We start from the raw sequence: 15,169 nt of genomic DNA, 5'->3' as shown, positions 1-15,169 counted from the left end.
TGGGTCCCTGGGAGAGCAAGGCCCAACTTGCCCGAGTTCAATATCGTGTCTCTGAGATCAGCGACGGGAGAGGCTCACCAGGTCACTGAGCCCCTTGGAGCCTACCCACAGCCCCAGCCAGGCATTCCTCTGTGAGGCACTTTGCTGTTTCTGGAGTTTGGGGAGACAGGCTGGGAGGGACGCTAGATGCTAGCTAGAGCCCTGTCCCATTTCATAGATGGTAAAACTGAGACCCAGGAAGGCAATAGCACTTGTCCCAAAGCTGTGCTTAGTCGCTCAGTTGTATCCAACTCTTTGCGACCCCATATACTGTAGCCCGCCAGGCTTCTCTGTCCATGGGATTCTCCAGGCAAGAATACTGAAGTGGGTTGCCATTCCCTTCTCCAGGGGATCGAACCCAGATCTCCCGCATTACAGGCGAATTTTTTATCGTCTGAGCCACAAGGGAAGCCCCCAATAGCTAGTTAATACAGACTTCAGAGAGCACTCTTATCTCTCAATTCTCTGTCCCCCAGCAACTTCCACTGTATTCCAAGATTGCTCTAAGATTAATTACTCCAAGATAAAAGTTAAGACTTGTATGTTTAGAAAACACGTGAAAGGCAAAATAACGAAAACCACCCAAATATCCATCACTAGGCAAGTAGTTTTAACAAATGAAATATAGGTTAAATAAAATGCTAATCCACCATTTAGAAAGATTGGCATGGCTCCCTGTGACCTGATATGGAGCTATCTCTCTGATACAGTTTTATAAGCAAAGAAACAAGATGTAGAAACTGTCCTTGATATACTACCATTTTGAAAGAAGGCAAACACACACACACACTATATAAGCGTATGCATGGACAATCTATGAAAGATGCACAAGAAACTAACAATGGTTGTGTCTAGGAGAGGATCAGGGGGACAGAGTAACAAGAATAAGAGGGAAGGGGCTTATTTTTTACTTTTTTTCTTACAACTTGGGTTGTTAAACATAGACCTGTACAACCTACTTAAAATCTAAAACTCACACTTCACCCAAGACTCAAAGTCAGGGATCCTGATTATCTATAACATATTACAGGTTCCCAGGAAACACAAGCCAAATAAATAATAATTGATGATTGGAACGTGAGTAAATGAACAAAAATGTGTGTGCTTTTTCCTGAGCTCCAAGATAATAATTTTATATAGAGCATTACTTCCTGGAAAAGACCAGGAACATAGATCACAGCATTTAAGAACCAAAATGAAATACTTGGATTACTGTCGACAGCTTCTCACAGGTCTGAGGGCTTTTCCCAGCCTCTGCCACCTCAGCACTCCGTCCCCGGTTTCTATCTGCTCAGGAAAAGCTCCGGGGGAGCCTCCTCGGTCCCCTTTCCACCCTCTCCCCTCAGGCAAAAAAAAGCCCAGACACAATTTGCCTGTGGTCACAGACGAACATTACCAGGAAGCAAATGGCTTTGTCCCTTCATGTCTTGAAAGCTTTCATTCTTGGTACACTGTCTGACCACATGGAGAGACTTTGAGAATAGCACCTTGAGCTGAGTCAGCTACCACCTCATTATTTACTCCCCCAGCTGCCAGGAGGTGTTGGGCTGGGGGTAACTGATGTCCAGGGGACAGCAGAGTCTCGTGAAAGCCCTGAGCGCTCTCGTAGGTGGCCGCATGGGGGAGGGACGAGGGGCTGGCCGTCTGAGCCCTGACTGGTGGGCTTGTGGTGAGAACTGCAGCCCCCAGGGTAGAGTGGAGACGCAGCCAGACGTAAACTCTCCACAGTTTCCAGGAAAAGGGGCTTCAGGAACCCCTTCTGTCACGTCTCTGTCTCCTGTCCACTCTCCAGAGAGCGTCAGGGAAGCCCACACTGGTGGGTGAGGACTCGGAGGAGCAGAGAGCAGAAGGGAACCCTATGTGAAGGGTAGGTTAAGCCGCAGTCCCTGACTGCACACCAGCTGTTTGAGTAAATTTACTCTGTGTCTGAGTAAAAGGGTGCCTGGATCCTAGTAGGCAGTCCGTGTTCATCAACTAAACGGAAGAAAACCCCAAGATGATGCTTGGAAAGGGTGGGACACATTGTCTAGGAGACTTGTCTGAGTGGAAGAAGAAAGCAGGGCAGTGCCGTGAAGACACGAGGGCCTCTCGAGGAGACACCCTCAGTAGTTCCGGGCCATTGATATGTACTATCCATGGATTACTAACTACGCACAAGGGCCACATGGGGTTCTGGCTTCTCTTCACCCTTGTTCTCACTCTCACGCCCACTCCTGACTTTCAAGGCTTCTGTCTCCCTCTCCTTCCTACCCCAGCTGTATCACAGCTGCCATATTTCCCCATTTCCTCTTTGGGGTCCTCCCGTCTTGCTTCAGTGTGCTTGCTCATTCATTCATTCATCCATTGTGTACTAAACCCTAACATCACAGAGACTCCACTAATATCATTTCATGAGAACAATCATTGAAAATTACACAGAATTTGGTATGTCTCTCAAAGAAAGTCAGAGAGTAAAAGTCATTCCAAAAAAATCCTTAAATGAAATAATTTCTAAGCAACAGGGGCAGCAGTAGAAAGCTTGGGTTCTTATTAATGCATTATTATGTATTAATTATAGTCTTCTGTCTTAAAATTTTCCTTCGGTCACCAGAATGGAATCAAGAAATAGCAACATTTTCCCATCTGATGTTTTTAAACCAGATTACAAAGGCATGGAGTTTTAATTTCACATGCATTCATTCTGGGTCTTGGGTCTTTTTTTTTTTTTTCTTCCTCCTAGTAGATAAATGAGGTTCTAAACTTAGGATAATAAGGCTTAACAGTGAGGCGCTTTTTAAAAAGTGAATCATTTCTCAGTTCTCCTTTGCTAATCTCTCTTGGTAACATTAATTATGAGTTTGTGCGGCGTGCCCCAAGGCGAGCTCTGCTTTCCCAGGACAATTAAAGTTACTTAATTATTAAAAACTGTGTGTGCTGCTGCCCAGAGAGAAAAAGGCAGCCGGGCCCAGCTCCCACAGCCCCCCACAGGAGTGACCGGACACTCTGTGGGAACTCGGCTCTTTTCCCTCCCCATTGTCATTCTCTCAATATAATCTAGGAAAATCCCCTCCATGCCCCGCCCGCCCCTCCCACCCCAGCAAGACTGATTTAGAGGCCGCCCTCTCTCACTGTTGATGGCAGTCGGCTGGCTCCTCACGGCCCAGGGCTGGCTTCCAGCTTCTCTGGGCCAGTGGCCTAGAGCTGGGAGCCTGGGGAGATGACAGGGCCTCTGCCTGTGGATTCAGGCCCTTCTGACTAAAAGGCCTTGGAAAACACTGAGCCCTTGATTCTGAGTGGGTTGCTCTTGATCCCATTCTTCCTCAGGCCTTCTGCCTAACAGAAGCAGGAAATGTATTCCCATACCCTGAACACAGGTGGAAGGGAAGGTGGAGGGGAAGGAGGAGGGGTGCCACAGCCAGGCTATATCGGTAGTCGATATTACCAAGTGCTTGCTCAGTCTCCCAATTGTGTCCGACTCTTGGTGACCCCCTGCCAGGCTCCTCTGCCCATGGGATTCTCCAGGCAAGAATATCAGAGTGGGTTGCATTTCCTCCTCCAGCAGATCTTCCGACCCAGGGATGGAATTCACATCTTTTGCATCTCCTGCATTGGTTGGTAGACTTTTTACCACTGCCTAACCTGGGAAGCCGTTGCAGAGGCTAATTCGTAACAGTGTTTTATTTTGGGTAGTTCTTTGGCTGTAGGAGTGAAGAAATTGGAGGTGGTCCTATCTCTGTCATTCATGCCCTCTAAGTCTTGGCTTAAAAGTCTGAGGCATCCTATGATCTCTAGAGGCCTCCAACTTCTGATATTTTGATGAGTTGAACACTTAATCTAGAAAGGAAGAGTCAAATGTTCACTGTATTTCACCTCCTACTTTTATTCAGCCACCCAGCAAACACCAGGACTGTGCCCGGCACCGTTCTAGCTCTGGAGATAGCAGAGAACAAAGCAGAGAGGAATTCCTGCCCACCTGGAGACAGCACTCTGCAATCCTATCATCGTCTTGCACACAGGAGGAAAGCTAGACCTACAGGGGAGGAGTCCGGTCCTGGGGTCTCCCAGAAAGTCACTGAGATGGGCAGGGACCCAGTCCTCCTGACCCCTAGCCTGGGAACTTCCAACAGACTGCTGCCCAGCTGTTTCCATTCCTTTGCTTTCTCTACTCCTGTTCTATTAGTTCCTTCCCATCCCTAGCTCCTTCCTGAGGCTCCAAGCCTCCAAGGAAGCCTAGTCCTAGAGAAATATGCTGACCGTTGAATGTGAGTCACATATGTAATTTAAAAAAATCTAGTAACCACACTTAAAATTTTTTACAAGTGAAATTTATCTTATTTTAATATTTAACCAACATATTCAAAAATTATAGCTTCAGTTTGTAACACATATAAAAAATAATTCATAGGATATTTTACATTTTTAGATTATCTTCAAGATCCAGTGAGTATTTGGCATCTACAGCACATCTCAACTTAGGTAGCCATATATCAAGGGCTCAAAAGCCATATGAGGTTAGTGGTCACCATTCTGAACAGCATGGTGTAAGGTCCTCCCGTCTCTAAATATTATTATTCAAGATAATCCAGAAACAGCGTGAGAGATTCTTGTACACAGTGTGGCAGGGGAAGCCTGGAGCTTGTCTCCTTAGATGTGTAGGGAACTTGGGGGACATTCTCCCCAAGATACTGATACTATCAAGTACTATGTAGCAAAAAAAAAGCCCTTCTTTACTCAGACACTAAAGAATCAGCCTGCTTTGCAGAAGACCTGGGTTGCATCCCTGGGCTGGGAAGATCCCCTGGAGGAGGGCATGGCAACCCACTCCACTATTCTTGTCTGGAGAATTCCCATGGACAGAGGGGCCTGGTGGGGGACAGTCCATGGGGTCACAGAGTCCATGGGGTCACAGAGTCGGATACAACTGAGCACTAGGCACAGCACAGCAAGAAAAAGCCCAAAGATACTCTTTTATGGTTTTGTATGAGGATGAGATGGTTGAATGGCATCACCAACTCAATGGACATGAGTTTGAGTAAACTTCGGGAGTTGGTGAGGGACAGGGAGGCCTGGTGTGCTGCAGCCCATGGGGTCACAAAGAGTCGGACATGACTGAGCGACTGAACTGAACTGAACTGAACTGATGGATAAAACACCAAGATATTTTATTAAGTGAAAAGGCAAGATGTAATGTATATGGAATCCCACCACTACAGGAAATAGAGTTGATTGGCTATGTGAAAACTACCTATAGAAAGATTCATAAGAATTAAAAACATTTGTGGGAAGCACTGGATGTCTGGAAGGCAGGGGTGGGAGGACTTCAGCTCATAAATGTTTACAGTTTATGAATGTTGAAAGATGTGGGTGTATCAGGCCCCTGGGGTCTGCCCCACACAGCCCGGGTCCCCTCTCCCATGCTGTGTGTCAGGAGGAGAGAGCACAGGTCTCTGGTGTTCCTCCTCCTTCACAATGGGAAGAATGGGCTTGGCAGAGGCCCAGTGCTAGAAAACATGATATCAAGTGACATTAAAGGGCTCTTTTGTTTCCAGAAAGGCAGCGATTTCCAGGCCGCATCCCTGCCCCCTCTCCCAGCCCCCAGTCTCTGGGATCCCTTCACCACCTGCTGCAAGAGCATCACTCTTTCCCCGGAAGAGATGGGGAGGGCAGGGAGGCACTGGCTGGGAAGGGGCCTCCTCCTCTCTTCCCAAAGGATGTCATTCATTCCCAGATGTCATTTCCAGAGGCAGGATGCCACACTGCCAGCTGCCCTCTAAATCCTGGCATCTCCAGCCTGCCTATGACACAGAACAATGGAACTAAGAACAGAAAGCATGGGCCTGTGTGTGTCTGTGTGTGTCCACCTGTGCACAACTGTGGCACTCCAGCGTCCATTCACTCATCCTGTCAATCAACATTATTGGTTGGGCATCCCCTCTGTTCCAGTCACTGCATTAGACCCTAGGGATAAAGCACAAACAAGACCTGCCCTCATGGAGCTTCCAGTCCAGTGAGAGAAATAGGCACTAAATTAAAAATAATTCAGTCCTCTTGTTGTCATAAGTGGTAGGAAAAGTACATAATCATGTCTAGGAGGCCCAGGAAGTTTGACTCAAGACCTGGCATTTAAGTCTAAGAAATATACAAATAAAAAGATGATGAGATGTGACCTGTGGGCCTTCTGTGGACAGGGTCTCACTATTAACTTTTTCTGTGTCCCTGAATAAATCACATCCCCTTGATGAAGAGATTCTTTTATTTGAATACAGATTTAAATTTTCCAAATTGTGTAAAAACAAAATTAGTACAGTAACACCTGTATTGCTACATTTTACCCCACTTATTTTATCAGCTGTTCTCTGTGTGTATCTATATGCATTTAGATATAGATACACACACAATTTCTTTTTGAACAATTGAAGGGCACCTTACATACATTGTAGGCCTTAATAGCTACACACCCTTGCTGAACTCCGCTTGCTCAGCTGGGGAGTGGGGAGGGCTGGGGAGGGGGAAGTAATCCTGTCCCATCTCCTCCCAGAATGGTTACAAGAAGCACACAAGAGCCCACGTGAGTACATCTTGGTCACATGGAACAAAATCACTGTTATCCTTTTGCCAAGCACTTCTTGGGATTTAGAACTGAAAATTCAAGTGCTTTCCCAGAGTCATGTCCAGGGTCTCGATTCCCCCAGAAGACTGCCCACTCTTCAGTGGCCTGAGGGGTGTGTTGATGAGAGGGGTAGGTGACTGGGTGGGAGTTCAGCTATGCTTCTCCACAGCCCCTCCCCTCGGCCTGGCAGACCTGGACCCTGGTGAGGTCATCTGGCTGCCCAGCTCTCCGCACTGCCCAGGGGACACCTCCCAAGGCAACCGCCCCAGGCAAGGGCTCCTTCTCCTGATGACAGGGAACTGAGCCAGGGCAGAAACCCTCTCCCGGCCAGGCGGCATTCGGGCATTCAGGAACACAATAGTGTTGGTCCTCTCAGCGGGTTTGGAGAGCCATTCCCTTAATGAGAACGATAAATTCACAAGGAAAGACTGGTTGCCAAGGACAGGCAGGGGAAGTGCTCTCTGGGCCCCTGAGCGTGGGACACAGAACAAAAGCTGGACAGGGACCGGGCCCAGACCTACTGAGTCAGAGCATCCAGGCGCAGAGCCTGGCAATGTGTGTTTTCAAAAGTTTCCCAGGTGAAGATCAGCAGTTTAGCAACCACTGGCCAGGCTACCCTCTGAGACTCTTCCAGGCCTGAGGTCTTTTTGATGGTGGGAAAAGAGACCTGGAGGTAGAAGCAATGAGGATGCAGTTACAGGGCACCCAAGAATGGACGTCAATTTCTCAAGGAGAAAACTCAAGGGCTTTGCTGGCAGCCCATGAATCTTGGAAGGCAACCCTGTACAGCCAAGCCTCTGTGTGTGTGCAAAGAGGCCCCCCAGTGTCTCTCCTCTGTGGTTGACCCGGCCACCCCTGATGTAGGCAGAGCTGTGTCCTCGAAACCGGCATTCCCCCAGTGGGCGGTGGTAGGCAGAAACTCAGTGAAGCAGCGGAGCTCTTCTCTGGCTGTGCTGATAAAGGCGGGCTGCTGCTGCGGGCCGCGGGCCGGAGCCCAGCTGTGGGCAAGGCCAGGTGCAGCAGCGGCCTCTGGGTGAGCCTGAGGGCCCAGCTGCCCTCCCCAGTCAGGAGCAGCGCTCGGCCCTGACTCACTCAGTGCCTCTCAGCAGCGGCCTGGGACTTCCCCCTCCGCGGCCCTGCACCTCCTCCCCCTGCTCTGTTCCACTGGCTTATTTTCTTTTACTCCAGTTACCCACACCCCTCAGTGGGGTCACTGGGCCCCACACCGGGGCTTCTTCTTGAGTTTCTAGGCAAACACTGGGACCCTGGAGCCATGCAAACTTATCCCTCCCATCATTAAACACAGAGACTCCCAGGGGGCCAAAAACTGTGTCAGAGTTAGCTCCCCCCAGCCCCCCACCCCCGCCCCAGCCCTGAGCCCTGCCCAGGCAGAGAGCAGGCAATAAGGACTTAGGGAGAGGGAGGGTAGGAGGAAGAAGGAAGGGGGGTAGGGAGGGAAGGAGGAAGGAAAGCTGCAATAAATCTGCAATAAAATTCAGTTCTTAATTGACCCGCTGTATCAGATCTCTCCCTAAGGCTTGTTCCAGGGAAGTTCCTCAAAGCCAGTTCAGAACTACTTCCCTTCCACCCCCATCACTCTGGGACTCCTCTTGTGAAGGAAGAGAGTGAACTAAGCTAAGAGTGGGAATTAAATGAATTTTATAAAGATTCGCCAGATGTGAGTGTAACACACAGAATGAATAACCGATTGAAAGAATGAACCTTTCTGAAGGTCGAAATTCGGCCCATTCCTTCAAACCTGGAGGCAGAAGCCACCTCCTTAGTAAAGGCTTACTGGATTTCCCCAACTGGAAGTGACCTCTCCCTCCTCTAAAATTACAAAGAACATGACCCTTCCTTCTTTGGCTAATCGGCTGACATTTTCTGCCTAGTCACAGAGCTATTTCATGCATATGACCGAGAGATAGAAAGGAACTGGCAAAGGCTTTGCACCCAGATTGTCCCAAGTTCAAACTCCACATCTCCTTCTTACTTGCTGTGCAAACATGGAGGCGGTCCTTAACCCTTTTTCATTGTATGAATAATCCTCAGTTTCATTGTATGAATAATAAGAATAATAACGATGTCCACAGTTGTGGTGGGAGTTAGCAATGTGGTAGAAATGGACAGCGAGTTGCAATTTTGGAGTTCTCGCTGGAAAAGATAAGTGCACATCCTTATATTCCGCTATCTTCATTCATTTTATTTCCATATTTCCTCTCTTTAAGACCCAGGGAAGGATTACACTTCTCTCCCTATGAAGTTAGGTGTGGCAATATGGTGAACTCTGCCCAATGAAACATGGACAGAAGTGGTACGTGTTACTTCCAGACAGAATCATTTAGAAGCTGATGCACAGTTCATGTCTTCTTCCCCTGCTACAGTGAACCCTAAGAACTCATGCTGAAATTGTGGTGTCAGAAGAAGGTAGAATACCCATCAGGTTGGCAACACAAGCAACTCCTTCCCCAAAGAGTTGTACTGAGAATGTAACCTCAGTAAGAAATAAACTTGTGTTGCTTCCAACCACTGAGATTTTGGGATTGTTTGTTATCACAGCATTACATAAACTTATCTTGACTAATACAAGACACAGGGTATATAGGACTCAGCATATAGTAAGTGCTTGATAAAGATGGCATAGTTGAAGAAATACACAAATATCTGAACAAATGACTAAATGGATGTGCTAGTAAATATTTCCAGACCAATGTTGCTCCTCTGAGAGAAGTTTGTGAACAGTTCTCCTGACTTGTTTATGATGAATGTAAGTGCTTTGGGCAGATGCCCCTGGTGGCTGGGTTACTATCCAATCAGCAAAGGCTGACCTTTATGTTGCTTTTTATAGGGTCACCCATGAAGCCCCACATGTGTCCCTGGACAATTACACTGCTACCTCTGAGGGTGATGGGAATCGGAGTCCCCAGTTTAGGCATCTTTGCCCTGTGAGCTCCCATCTGGAGGCTCCCAGCAAAGTAACCCCTGAGAATCCCTTGAGCTTCCTTTTGAGCACAAGGCGCACTCTGGGAGAAGAGCCTGAGGAGAGGGAGAAGATGGAACTCATGGTTGCTGTTCTCCCAGTCTGGAAATGGTGTTGGGGTTCTACAGGGAGCTGACCCAGTGGAGGGCCACACACCTCAGCCCAGAATGAGGCTGAGAACTGACAGGGCAACCCTCTGTCAAGGGCATGGGGCTTACCAAATATTTCCACATCTAATCCAGAGAGCAATCTGATGAAGTTGCTGATAATGGAACCATTACTTCCCTCCACTTCACAGGAAAAAAAAAAAAAGGCTCAGAGTAGGGAGATGGATGTTTCAAGACACCTCATGGCATCTAGAAGAGGTGGATTCAGTCATCGATATCAGGGGCTCGCTCAGGATTTTCCCTCTGCCCTCTGAAGGAAAAGCAGAGAGCTCTTTTGCTTTCTTCATGTCAATTTAAGAGCATACTTTTTCCTCCTATGGATTCTTAATGCTTGATGAAGCAGGGATATGGCCTGTTCACCCAAAGAAATCCTTAAAGACTGCACCTCACGGCTTAAAAAAACAAACAAACAAAAAAAAAAAAAGAGAACAAGAGAGAAATGCAAACCCAGAAACCAACACAGCACCCAAAAAAGAGGAGACCATCCTTCTGAAACACACTACACTCCTGGCCCCAATGAAAAGAGAGGCATGTGCCCCAGAGACCGAAGAACTGATGTGCTGGGTGTGAGATCACAGTCTTTGGAGTAAATTCAAGGCCATGGCAAGCAACTGGCAAGGATCAAGTCCAAAAGGCAAGACAACTGAAGCTGGGAAAGCAAGTACCAACTCAGTTGGAGGGACGGTGGATGCTGAGAATAGGCCCAGGAAACCTGAGGACACTGGGGCTCCCTCTTCCGCGGTGTTTGTGTGAGTCGGAGGATAGGTGTGGCAGCCACAGGGGCCCTGCAGGGTGGGGTGTTCCTGGCTGCAGTTTCCTTTTCTGGCTGATGAAGGGTTGACATGAGTTCCTTGGCTGGCCCCAGCTCTGACCCTGAAATGGTCTTGAACTGAAAGCCTTCTGACCACAGATGCATCTCTAGACCACTGGGGACTGAAAGTCACACTCAGATTCCGAACAAAGCAGCCAGCATAGCAGCTGTCACTGTGCTGTGTCCTTCAGTCCACACGACCCAGCAAGGAAGGCTGGTCACTGGAGCTGGTAGGGAAAACTGAGGTGTGACATGATGAAGGTGTCTTCCGAAGCAGCACAGTTCATCAGCAGAGGAGCCCAATTTGAATCCAGCCCTCCCTGGCTGCTACTTTCCCCAAGTGTATTATGAAGACCCACACCCCCTTGAGTCATGTTTTTAAAAAGTTGGTTACCTCCATCAACAGAGAACTTAAAGAGACCAGTGAAAAGGGAAGATCCTATCTCACTCCTTTGCCAAAGAGAATAAACACTAACGCCGAGGGCAGTGGTACAGAAAGCCACTTGCCCCAATGTCCTTGCCAGAGACAGATAACCCTTATTTGCAACTCTGGTTAAATAGTAACTCAGGACTTAAGGGCGCTGTCCCATACAAGTGAGACAAAGTCCTTTTGCCTCTAGCTTCAGAGATCAGCAAATGGAGCCGGAGAGTGCAGCAGGCTGCTTTCTCCCAGGCCCAGGAGCCGGGTCCAGGGGCGCTTCCCCTCCCAACCCTCTCCACTGAGGGGGTGGCAATCAGGACCAGGGCATGAACACTGATAGCCTATGCAAGCTAGTGAGAGTGTGACCCTCATGTCAAGCTGCAAGTCTCCTGACCTGCAGGAGAACTCAGACTCTACCTCATGCCTGCCTCTGCACATGCCACCCGCTGTCCCCGACACCTACTCCAGGTCCTTCCATCTGACGCAGGGTTTCTGCTCCCTGGGCCTTGATGGTGTTTGAGCCTCTGTTGTCTGCCCACTGGCTGCAAGCCATATGGCCCCGAGTCTGTGTCCTCCACTGCTGTGGACACAGCAGGGTGTCAGCGGGGGAGCAGGGCAGTGACAGAGGTCAGCGGTGCTGCAGGAGGGCTTTGGCCGTTTCCTAAACATGCTGACATCTCCATTCTCAGTTACCATAGGTGCCAATTTGCCCTTCCAGCTGTCATGAAAATAAATGGCAAATCTAGAAACCTACTTACCTTCCTTAACTAAACCCCACTACTCAGTGTTACATTAAAATCTTAGGAAGTAGGACCTTGCTCCTGACGATAAACCTTGATCATTAGAGTGGATGGAGGGTAAAAAGAAAAACAAAAATTAAAACAAAAACACACAAAAACCTACTGTCTTCCTCTCAGGCAGCTGACAGCATAGACAGGACAATAACTCAGGCTGACGGCCTCACCTAGAACTGGAAACTGAAATAAACCAGACGATGGGCCCCCGCAGAAATGAAACAGGCTGCAAGACCTCTCCTGTCCACACTTACCAATCAAATCATAGGGCCATCTGCAAATACTCTGTCCCTCTGGTTGCTCTTGTTACACTGACAGCCACCCTGACCTCCACTTCTTTTGAACCTCAAGCTTCTGCTTAGAAGTGCCTTCTCTCCCTCCTCCATCTGGTTCAGACCACGTGACATAAGCTCAAGGCCACCACCTTGGCGAAGGCTCTGCTGACTGCCCAGCCCTGATCTTCAATGAGAATTGATTGTACCCTCCTTGTCATCCTCTATTTTGGGCATAGCTACTTGGCAACATTTACCACACTTTATTATACTTATCTCTTTTAAAAATCAGGCTTTTAGAATACTTCAAATTATTCCTAAACAGAAAGCACATTTTCTAAATCCCAAACCTGCCTTAAAGCTGCTCAGCAAATGTTTATTGAATGAATTCATGAGTGACTGGATAACACGACTTGTACACATGACTACTTTATCTGGGGCTTCCCTGATAGCTCATTGGTAAAGAATCTTCCTGCAATTCAGGAGACCCTGGTTCAATTCCTGGGTCAGGAAGATCTGCTGAAGGAGGAATAGTCTACCCGCTCTAATATTCTTGGGCTTCTCGTGTGGCTCAGCTGGTAAAGAATCAGCCTGTAATGCAGGAGACCTGGGTTTGATCCCTGGGTTGGGAAGATCCCCTGGAGAAGGGAAAGGCTACCCACTCCAGTATTCTGGCCTAGAGAATTCCACAGATTGTAAAGTCCATGTGGTAGCAAAGAGTCAGATATGACTGAGTGACTTCCACTTTCACTTTTCACTTTATCTGGTCCTACCAGAATCCCTCATATGGGAAAAACAAAGATGCTTATTCCGATTTTACAGTTGAGAACAAGGCCACAGTCTCCCTCTCACTTACTCACTTAACTCATGTTTATTGTGATGTAAGTTTCAGTTTAGAGCAGTGTGTCTCAAAGTTGAATGTGCGCAGGAACTTGGTGAGCTTAGGGAGCTTGGGGAGATGCAGGTTCTGATTTAGCATATTTGGGGTAGGGTCTGAGACTCTACATTTCTAACAAGCATCCAGGTGCACCCATGCTGCTGGCACAAGGGTCACACTGGGGTGCTACCAAACTATCAGGTCAGCTGAGAGACAGAAAATGCCTGATTCACTGGAGTATGTAGCAGGAAGTAGAGTCTTCTTCAAACCTGAGGAAGGAGAGACAGCACTGTGCCCATTTTACAGATATGGAAACTGAGGATCAGAGAGACTAAGTGCCTCCTCCCAGGTCTTACCCAGCTCTTCTGCCACCAGTTCAGTGCTGCCTCAACTGCCACCCTCTGCACTGTGTGCTGGGAGATTTCAGAGATGAAGGCATCACATTCAAGCTTGGGAAGATGCCGGGGGAGATGTACCTGCACCAGGACATAAAGTGGTCCGAGAGAAGAGCCAGAGGTCCAGAGGCGGAGGAGCACGTGCCGGCCAGATTTTACCCCCAATATGTGCCCTGTCTTTGTTTTCTACCCACAGCCCAATTAGACTGCAGATGGGGGCTTTCTTCCATCAACCCAATCCCTTTAGAAGAAAGAAAGAAAGGAAGAAAACCAGTGGCTTTAGGATTTCTCTTTTAAGCCCTGAACCTCTTCAGTGGAAAGTGCTGCCTTCCGACCCCGTTGATGTAATTGCCATAATTGAAGATTCCAGCCCCCCATGGGGGTGGACAGGGCCCCATTCAGCCATCGGGTCAGCGAAGTGTAAACTGCTGAGTCCTTCAGATGGCCTGGCCGCAGCCTCCCCTCCCCCACGCCAGCCCTGCAGGCAGGCTCCCCGCGACGCCAGGGCAGCCAGGCCCAGGCTGGTCCCTCTCTGGCTCTGGGAACTATGCCTAATTAAGGGGTCTGTTCTCATCTCCGCGGGGCCGACTTAAGGCCTCCTGACAGTAATGAGAGCCACACGTGTGGGGCTGGGGGGCGGGAAGGACAGCCCCCTGCTGTCTTAACACCCTATTAAACAGCAGTCACACACACACACACACACGTATGCACACGATGCAATTCGGTTATACTCACCCTCACAAATTCAGAGCTAAGAGAAGCTGCTCCAATTCTGAAAGAGGAAGGAACCAAAGAAGAAATAGCTTGCCCCCGGGGCACACAGTGAGTCAGTGAGGGGCTGGCCTCAGGTGTCCGGTCGCACCTCACAGCACAGACTTCCCCTGAGGGTGGGGCTCCCCGCTGCGGCCCCAGCAGGCCGAGGTTGGGTGGAAGAGGGGAGGGGAGCGGCTCCCAACTGCTCCTTAGGGAGCAGCCGGTGCCAGAGGGCCGGTCGTGGTCACCACCGAGCAGAAAGGAGAGGTTCCCCGGGGCTGGGGCTGCTGGTACCGCCAAGTCACCCTTTGATCACACAACAGGGCCATCCTCCGAGCAGGACAGTCCCTGTTGCGGGAGGATCCATACCTAATCATTGATCTCCTGGCAAGGAAAGAAGCCCGCCTGGATCACCCTCTCCTGCATCTTCTGTGTCCCTGTCTAAGCGCCTCCCCTCCCCCATCCCTCTCTCCCCGCTTCCTCCCTGCCTCAGCCCAGAGCACCTGAGCCAGCTGCCCCGCCACACACTCTTCTTGTCTCTCCAGTAGAGGAATGTTGCACGGTGCCAAGCGCAGAGCGGGTTCTCAATAAATATTCATTAAATATGAGAGAAGTCCACGTTTGCTCCAGCTCGCGGTCACTGTCAGTGCATTGCTCCCATCACAACTGTGCTTACGGAGAGAGGACCCTGAGGTGAGGAGAAGCAGAAAAGCTGACAATAACACGGACCAAAACTCAGAGCTATGGACTCGCTTATAAAGACAGTGAATGATGCAACATTTCGGTTTCCATGGCACGGGGGCTGACTTCCAGGAAAGAAGCCAATATAATCTGGAGACTAGAGGTTCTTCCTGAAGCCACCTCACCCGCATCCCTGTTCCCACACTCCCTCTTTCCACTTTCCAGTCCTCTGTGCACACTAGCCCTCAGGCTGACTGGTCTCACCCCTTGAATGTGATGCTCCCTCTCAAAAGCCTTCTCTGACTCTGGCTGGCTCTGCAGGAAGCCTGTTCTGCCTGGCGCTGGGGGGCCTTCTTGATCTGGCCTGGCCTCAGCATCATAGTTTCCCAC

This window comes from Odocoileus virginianus, chromosome 4 (assembly GCF_023699985.2).
Source record: "Odocoileus virginianus isolate 20LAN1187 ecotype Illinois chromosome 4, Ovbor_1.2, whole genome shotgun sequence".
NCBI lineage: Eukaryota > Metazoa > Chordata > Mammalia > Artiodactyla > Cervidae > Odocoileus > Odocoileus virginianus.
This window is presented reverse-complemented; position numbering follows the sequence as displayed.